The sequence below is a fragment of the Pyrus communis genome, chromosome 15 (genome assembly GCF_963583255.1).
Source record: "Pyrus communis chromosome 15, drPyrComm1.1, whole genome shotgun sequence".
In the NCBI taxonomy this organism is placed as follows: Eukaryota; Viridiplantae; Streptophyta; class Magnoliopsida; order Rosales; family Rosaceae; genus Pyrus; species Pyrus communis.
In genome coordinates, this window is record NC_084817.1 from 18,777,801 (window position 1) to 18,787,102 (window position 9,302).

Genomic DNA, 9,302 nt, shown 5'->3' on the forward strand with positions numbered 1-9,302 from the left:
TTAATGACCATGGATAATTATCTCCTAGATTAGCATTAATCGAAAAAATAATCAGTTATAACAGGGTAATAAATTTTTCGGTGTGCTAAGAGCACTAACATGTACACCAAATATCATAATATAATTGATTGAAAACTTAAAAAAAAAAAAAATATATATATATATATATATGTATTTAATAATTATATTATGACATGTTATGTATGAGACCATATTCTCAACTCACTGAAAAATCTCATTAACAGGACCATCAAATAATTGCAGTGAGTTTTAGTCAACTAATAAAAAAGTCAACAGTCAAACATATATTAACATTTATAATATCATAATACCAAGTTGTATATATATTTGTTTCCATTATATATTAAATTAATATAATTAGAGGAATGATTAATTAGTGAGGGCAGTGCTCCTCGTACGTCGATGTCAAAGAGGTGAACGAAGAAGCTTAAAACGCGCTTTTGTGGAATTTGTGAGTGTTGTTTATTGTTAAATAAAAGATAATTATTGTGTTAGTGTATAATGTTAATTATTGATGTCGTCCACTGGGGAGGATTTTTCTGGGTCTTGTTATCTTATCAACCCATCTGTATAGCACTAGCATGTTAGCCACAGGATTTAGCTTATATATAACTCTGTATTTTATATAAGGACCTAATTAATACACTTGTCATGCTTGAGATTCAATCAAGAATTTGACATATTTGAATTGTAGCTTCTGTTCCAAGTTATGGGCTAGGGTTTTTGTTTTTTACTTGATTGGAACTTCTATGTGAGATGGTCTTTTGAGTTATGTGACACATATTGTTTATCGTTTTGTCTTATTTTATCTATCAAGTATTAACAAGCGCGCCAATTTTGTTTATATAAATAACATGTTAGGAAAACAAAAATGTGATTGACTATAGTTTAACCACCGGGATATCATATTCTGACCTTGGTGGCCTCACATCAGAAATCACCTCATCTCATTTTAGTCTACATGCCTTTGAACCCTAACTTGTCTTTCACATGTTTCAATACAAAACCCAACACCATCGCCTCATCTCACTCCGACTTTCATACTTTGATGAATACTCCCACGACCCTACTTCTAATTAATAACTCCACTCCCATCACCCCAATACAAACTTATGGAAAACTGGTCTTTATCATGCCTGATTATATCATGTCGACTATGATGTTTTTGGGAGAAATATTCGTTTGTTAGAGCATCTCTAGTCGGAATGTATACGCAAATGGGGATTTATATATATCACATATACATTTCTGGTTTACATATACTAACAATTATATATTGACGGTTAGATGCATATATTGTAGCCAACCCTATAAATAGAGAACTATAAACGTAATTTTTACAAATAAAATTCAATTTTTTTTTTTTTAATCAGAGATCGATATAACCCCTGCCCTATATAAATCAAACTAAAACCCAGTTAAGTTTCGAATGTTTCACTTTGAAAACCATAGAAATCGCACAAAACTAATGACACATAGCTATTAAAAATGCCAATCATGCATGGCAATATGGGATGTCGGCTGGATTAAGTTAAACGTGCACTTTCAAGACCCCGCAGTGCATGTGATGTCTTTAAATAAGGGCACTTTGATTTTCTATCTTGGTGATTTGGCTGAAGACATAACCCCCATGCACTGCTTAAATTTGGTTATGCATAATTCAAGTAGCATGTTAGCAGGTGACCTCTCCACATCACTTCTTGCCTGCTTCATATGTTAGCTATGTAGGTTCATTTCCCTTGATATAGTTCCATCATCTATGAAAACAAAAGCCCTGCAGTGAGAAATTACTCTATTTAAGATACAACCACTTTTTAATGGGTAAATTGAGAGGTTAGAGACTTAGAGTTATGTTGTCAGACAAATGCTTATATTCAATACAGTAAATTTATACTTGCATCCTGCCTAATATTGATCTAATCAATAGTATTTGTCTAAATTTTTATAAACCCCTTAGGTTGAATCAAATTTCAATTGGGTCATCAATTATTTTTCAAGATTTATGTGGAATTGAAAGCAGCATGAGTACTTTACATTTAGTTTTGTATCCTAGTGTTTGTTCAATTTTGACATGGAAGAACTCATGCTTCTTTGCTGGGTATCTGAGATTTAGGGAAACTTGGGAGAGAGGAGAAGGAAAGAGAGCGGCAGGAAGACCAAGGGAAAAAGGAAGAAATAAGTTAAAAAAAAATTAAACACAATCTTTAGCTACACGATGCATCAACTTTGCATGAACGGCCACGATGATGTGGTTAGGAGGATCCAGATAAAAAGATTCGAAGAGGATATGGATCGGTTTTAAAACATTACGCGTGTTCTGAGAAAATAACTGTTTTCCTTGAGAAATTGAGTAAATTGTAGCAGTAGTCTCTCAACTAAAAATCTATTATCATTGGTCCCTCAACTCATCAAAATGTGTAACTATGATCATTTTATTGTCAAAATTTTGTCAAAATGAGTTATGTTGCAAGGGCAATTACTACAATTGAGTTAAAGTCGATGAACCATTTCTCCAATTGGGTTAAAGTTGAGGGACCATTTCTCTAGTTGGATTAAAATTGAGGGACCATTGGTAATGAATTTTTAGTTGAGAAAATTGAGTTAAAGTTGAGGGACCATTGTTACAAATTTCTCTAAGAAATTACTAATCTTTTATGGTAAATTTATATATGGGTACAAACAACCACTTACGAAACTTGAATGTACAAACAACCACTTAATTTAATTAGTGCAAGAAGCTATGAAAGATAAAAATAGTAAAGCCAGGTGGAACTTAGAATTAACTTTGGCAGAACACTTTCACGACTCACCGACAGAAAAGAAAAAATGTTAAAAAGAAAGAAAGATGTAGTATAGAGTTGAGTAATAGATAAAACTAAAATGAGATTTTTTCCTTGATGTACAATAGAAAACATTCTCATCACTGAAAACTGCCCAAGTGAAAAGAGAGAGTGCATCTTTGCTCACCCTTCTTATGTCGACGCTCATTTTTTTTTATTTTTTATTATGATTAGATTAGTTTGGTTTAATTGAGTTAAGACTTAAATTATGAAATTTAAACGAATATAATGACAATTAATTTTTTTTTCCCGGGGGGGGGGGGGGGGAGGATTGTGAGGGTTGAGCATCACCCTTGCTTTAGTAGAGAGTGAGCAAAAATGCATTAAAAGAAAAGGTATATGATCAATATATCCTTCTATGTTTTTTTTTTGACAAGAGGGATAGTCTTTCATTAACAAGAACAACCAATTACAAGAGATTCCAGATGTGTATATATTTTCCAATGATCAAGTTATTGATTGAAGATAATTCGCACAAATGCAAATAATTTTGGCAAGAAACACATAACAACTTAGTAAATGTCAATTACAAACCTGAAGTGCAGTTTCTATGAAGAAAAATGATTTTGGTATACTCTTTTTATTTCGCATACTTTTATTTTATTTTAACTATTAAATTGAACAAATTAAAATATTAAAAAAACTCAACTATTAAAATTCCGCAGAAACTAAAAAAGAAAACTATGCAGAAATCATGCCACTACATACACAACCAGGAATTATAGCTCAGTATCATCTCTTGGTTAGTGACCACTGACCACACCGCAGGTTCCACCGTATTGTGTGTATACAATCGAATTGACAGTCAAATCAAACCAAGACCCATGGGCAAAAGGACACTAGATTAAACATCACAATAGACGAAACCTTTGCCACCATATAATTTTAAGCCAAGCCATGTCAAATTCACAATACCATTTTCATTGACCGTCATAGAAAAAACCTATTGACTTAAAAAGATCTAATTGAGGCATGATTTGGTGCTGAGGTGATTTTGAAAAAAGCTGGTATAAAAAAAAGATGGGAGCTGTTTTGTGTTTGGTAAACATTCAATTTCAGCTTTTTTTCAAAGTTTTGGATGAAAAAAAGCCAAAAACAAGAAGCTGCAAAACCCAGCTTTGAAAAACCGGCTTTTTTTCACATCTGTTTTACATAAAAGTTTACCAAACACTATAATACTGCTCTTTTTTTTTTTTTTTTTTTTTTCAAAAACACTTTTACAAAAAAGTTTACTAAACACTCTGCTGCTTTATTTCATAGCTGCTTATTCTCACAGCACAGCAGAAGCAACTTTTTTTCAAAGCACATCAATACTAAACCAGCCCTGAGTAGAAAATGATACAATGCAATTTGAACATGTTTTTCATACTAAAGATGATCCATTTCTGTTTTATGCCAAGAAGTTATTGCATATATTGCGTGACATTTTGTTGTGATGCATGAGAGATACCTAAGTTATAATACTTGTACAAGTACTAAATTCTATATATATATATATATATATATATATATAAAGTTTATACGGGGGTATATACATATACATATATATATGTATATGTATATGTATATACCCCCGTATAAACTTTATAAACCTAGCACATGGTTCACCGTCAACATCATAGATATTGTTCAACTTAATCACCTATTATTAGGTGTTGAGTGTTGAGTGTTGAGTTTTATGACAAAAAACATCTGTAATACCATGAATGAAAACTTTCAATATATTAATTGTATATTATTTTATCATATGCCAATGTGTAATTTTATTTCCCAACATATACACATTATTATATGAGTAAATATGATACGCGCACCATATTAAGTGATGCTATGCGGTGCATGAGATGATGTTTTTGTATTTTATTTTATTTTATACCAACTCCACCTATTTATTTGCACGTAAACTAATTACCCAGGAGACGATTTGGTTCGAGGATCTCCCAGGCATCATGGTAGATTTGCTGCATGGAGGAGAGGTATGAACCTATGGCGACAAAAAATTATCTACTGTATTCTTCTATAAAAAGGTACTCTTTTTTTCTTGGACGTGGGTTGAAAGCCCAGACACAGTTGAGTCCAATATCCACCATCTTCTATGTATTTTCGTTATCTTAATAAATATCGTACGTTTTTTTTAAAGAATAAAAAATAAACTATCATAAAAAAATAAAAATAAAAAGCAATAATCAACCTTTATTCCTTTTCCTGTTGAAAATTGAAATTGCTCCCGGAAAGCCGGACCGGCCGGCCACAAGTTCATTGATTTGGCACTCTACGTACTAGACTACTAGTGTACGTGACTTATCAGTCACGTTACTCCTTTCTTAGTGTTTATTTACTCTCTGCCTAGTACTTTTTTGACGTGCTTTAACTTGACATTGAAATTCAAAATTTGAACCAAATATGAAGCTGCGTGGCCAGAACAAGGATATCAGAATATCTTCCCAATCTTTTCTGCATTAACTGCATAACCAGATTTCAGGCTTTGAGCTCACAAATGTCAATAATCTCTCGTGCATGCATGGCTCCCACTTCCGTGTTCGCACAAGGAGGATCAAATGGCATTGATGAAACTATCTACGTACTGCATTATTTATTTGCCCAAACAATAAGAATTTTATTCATTTGAATCTAGTTTTGATGTTTTGGTCTAAGCCATTAAAAGTTCACTTCCGTTTTATGCTAGGGCAATTTAGAAGACAATTACTAGAAAAAGGGCAACAATCATAGAGCAAACGTGGCTGTTGGGCTATGGTACTTATTGCTTAAAGTGTGATAAAGAATCAAAACATGTGACAAAAAATCAAAAGTTGTTACTCTTTAGACTGTTTATGGCGCTTTTAGAAATAGATAGGCCAACAACGACCACACTTGCTCTATTGCTGTTGTTATTGTTGTTGTTCATTTTTCTTGTATTGTACAATACCATTAACATTATGGTGGTTTTGTAATAAACATAAGATAGTCATGAGTGTAGCTAAAGTAGAAAATCTTTTTATATGCCAATAAATGTTTATCTAATATCTAATCACATCATTACAGATAGTCACATATTTTATATAACCAACGACCTAAAAGAATCTTATATATATATATATATATATATATATATATATATATATAATATTACTGTATCTCATAACTAAATCAAATCAAAGATGTTTAATCTTTTGCACTCGAGATCTTGAGTTCAAATTCTTCATTTCCCCATATTGCTTGCATCAAAAGAAAAAAAAAGTCTGAGGCGTGAACCCAAAAGAGATTAATATATAAAATCAATACTAGATCCATTACTGACAGCCTGGAAAAAGAAAGTAGCAATAGGAGCAACGACATTTCAAATCATTTGTAGGAATCAAAATAAATTTTTGAGAAAAATAATTAAAAGGTTCGTGCATGCATGTTAAATATGATTCGTTATTCGTTTTCTTAACCCCACTTAGCCATTTGATTGCCCCCACTCTTTTAATTTTAGTTGTAGGTCCATATATCATGCACACAGCTTCTGATCTCCAAAGTTGTCCTGGCTAATTGCTTAAGATGGACTCATATACTAATTTTAGAATTCCTTACTCTTCTAAAATTTTCTTAAACGAAATAAAGATCAAATTGCAGATATGGTGCCTTTAATGTGGGAGTTGATGAAACCTTGTAGGAAAAAAAGCTTGTAACCTCAAGTCCAAACGGTAAATGCGTTCAAATATGAGCTACAAACTTCTTGCAACGTACTTATGTGTTTACTAAAAACATTTCACCACCAGTTTTGCCTTTCACAATTTATAACCGAGATCACTCCCAATCTCATTTATTTGTTAATACCAGGTAGTAAAATGCTTGAATATCACCTAGTGATCAAAATTAAAGAAAACTTTGAAATTAGTAATTATTGTGTAACAATGGTGTAAAACAAATGGTAAATTGCTAATGGTATCAAATTTTGGACTTATTTTAATTAAAACAATCCAATCACATCCCTTTGCCAAAATAAGTTGTTTGATAGTTGGAGATTGATGGATCTAATAAATTGTTTAACAGAATAATAATATCATCAATTCGGTGGAGAAGGACAGGCAGCCAGAATTATGGATTAAGGACCACTTCCACTGTTTAATGATATGAAATTATGAATGATCCACCTCTGATACTGGATGCAATAATGCTCTACTAACTTCCAAAATTGACTGCCTCTATGGGGTTTAATTTCAGGTGCAAACAAGTAAAAATATTAGGTTTTAAGGCACTTATAAAAAAATATTAGGTTTTAGGAAAAGCCAAAAAGTTGATTTATAAAAAAAGTATTACGGTGTATTACGATTTAGTAGTATTTATCTTCACTTGTAAGTGAGAGGTTCCAAAATTGACTGCCTCTGTGGGGTTTAATTTCAGGTGCAAACAAGTAAAAATATTAGGTTTTAAGTCACTTACAAAAAAATATTAGGTTTTAGGAAAAGCCAAAAAGTTGATTTATAAAAAAGTGTTGGGGTGAGAGAGGCTCGAACTCTCGACCTCAGGATCACTCAGAAGCTATGAGACCTACGCGCTAGCCAACTGCGCCACCACCCCAATTGTTAAGCACTAGCCCAAACAATTTTGTTAATGGACGTACCAAGATTACGGGCTACAAGCCATTGGCCCAATTTGTTTAAAAGATGGTCTTGACTCTTGAGTCCATAAGGTTAGTGTATGGGCCTTCTCCCTGTTCTCCTTCAAAATTTCTCACTATTTCACTCATGGTTCATATGTTAGGGATCTTCTATCGAAGAACTTGTATGGCACATGTACACCATTACAATGGCTTCTCGTGCCATTAACAAAAGGACACATGGAGAGAAACTAACACATGTCCTTATATTATTGACATGTGACGCTACCATAACTGTGTACTCGTGCCATATAAGTCATTCTCCTTTTGTTGACGAATTTTAGAGAGATTGGTAAGACACCCTTTATATGAGAATTTAATGATTCCAACCGTCTGTCTCCTCTTAGTTGTGCGACAAATACTTAACATAGTTGCTTGTCTAGGCTTGGTGATGTTGTAAGCCTTGTGACAATCAATCGCACATTAAGCCTATGACCTATGCTTATGAATGTATCTCATTGTTTGACGCTTGTCAGCTTGATGTTGGTGATCAGGCTACCTCTTTGGGCCTCCTTTATGGTACTAATTCCTCGTATTTGTTAGAGCTTCGGCCTAAGTTAATTGAGCTCATTCAGTCGACTTTGATGAAATTTAGTATCACCAATGAACTATACATCAACAAGAATGAGAGACCAAAGCATGCCAACAGTGTTCATCTTGAGCCAGAATCGAACTCTCCGCAATATTATTATTTTTTATTTCTGAGCTAGGATCGAAAAAAATAAAAATACTAGTGCGCAATTTGGTACTGAAAGTATAATTTTGAAGAACCAAATTTACTAATTCTGTTTAGGGAGGCTTTAGTCAAATGAGCTTTGATGGATTGTTGTCATCTAAAATCACGTGGGCCAAATTTGGCAGAGGTCCAAATTTGAAAACGAAAGGGAAAGGCCAGTGAACCATGAACCCAAAGGGCGACCTAGTTGAGAATCAAGATCGTCGAGTGGAAGAATCCTAACGTGGAACCGCCACGAGAAGTTCCATGCAATTCGTAGCAGTAACATGGTTGTTATTCCCATCGATCTACACCTCATAAGTTCCCAGGAGTCCTCTAGCTTACATTTATTGTTTGCAGAAACCTTCTAAACACTTCACCAAATTATACGATGATTACCAGGTACGTGGAAAAAATTCACCTTGATAAAGTGTCAATAGGTGCAGTATTTATATCCAATGAACTAAATTAACATTTTATAAAGTTTCAAAACCTCATGAAGCAAGAATTTGAAATTGTAAACTGAATTGTCATTATTGGTGTCAAAACTCGGATGGAGTCTGGATTTGGTTCAACACGTACTTGTCCCGAGTGTTGATTTTGGTATTGGCGCCACGGAATGGTTCGAGAGAAATAGAAAATAGGCGTACCAATGTTGGAGGTTGCCAACAGACAATGTTTGTGTTTGAATGTGTATAAAAGTTGCGCATCAATCTAACTTCTTAACCAAATGATTATGCACAGAATGGGGTGGTGGTTTGGTTAAGTTAATTTTTTTGCCTCAAGCGAACGAGGACTTAAAATTTAGTGTAACTTCGTGTATGCTTCCCTAAAAATTAAATGAAAGCGAGGTAGAAACTAAAGTAAGAAACAAAATGTAATCATTTCATGATGAAGTCAAGATTACAAACGTTTACAAAATTAAAATCTAGGCTGATGCGCTGAGCTACATGACTTGAAATGTAAATTAACAGGAAATGTAAAGAAAGCAATGAGACTTGATAGGTGCATTATTTATCATATTAATTATCCCTAAGTTTTGTTAAGGAATTGATTATAAAAGAGCCTTATTACTTTCCTTTTC

General features: G+C 33.3%; 1 non-coding gene across 1 annotated transcript; it reads right to left on the bottom strand.

The window, feature by feature from the left end:
* Positions 1 to 7,339: 7,339 nt before the first annotated feature.
* Positions 7,340 to 7,424, bottom strand: TRNAM-CAU (transfer RNA methionine (anticodon CAU)). Its single transcript is given in 2 exon segments — positions 7,340 to 7,375; positions 7,387 to 7,424. It is a non-coding gene; the product is annotated as a tRNA-Met (tRNA).
* Positions 7,425 to 9,302: the final 1,878 nt, after the last annotated feature.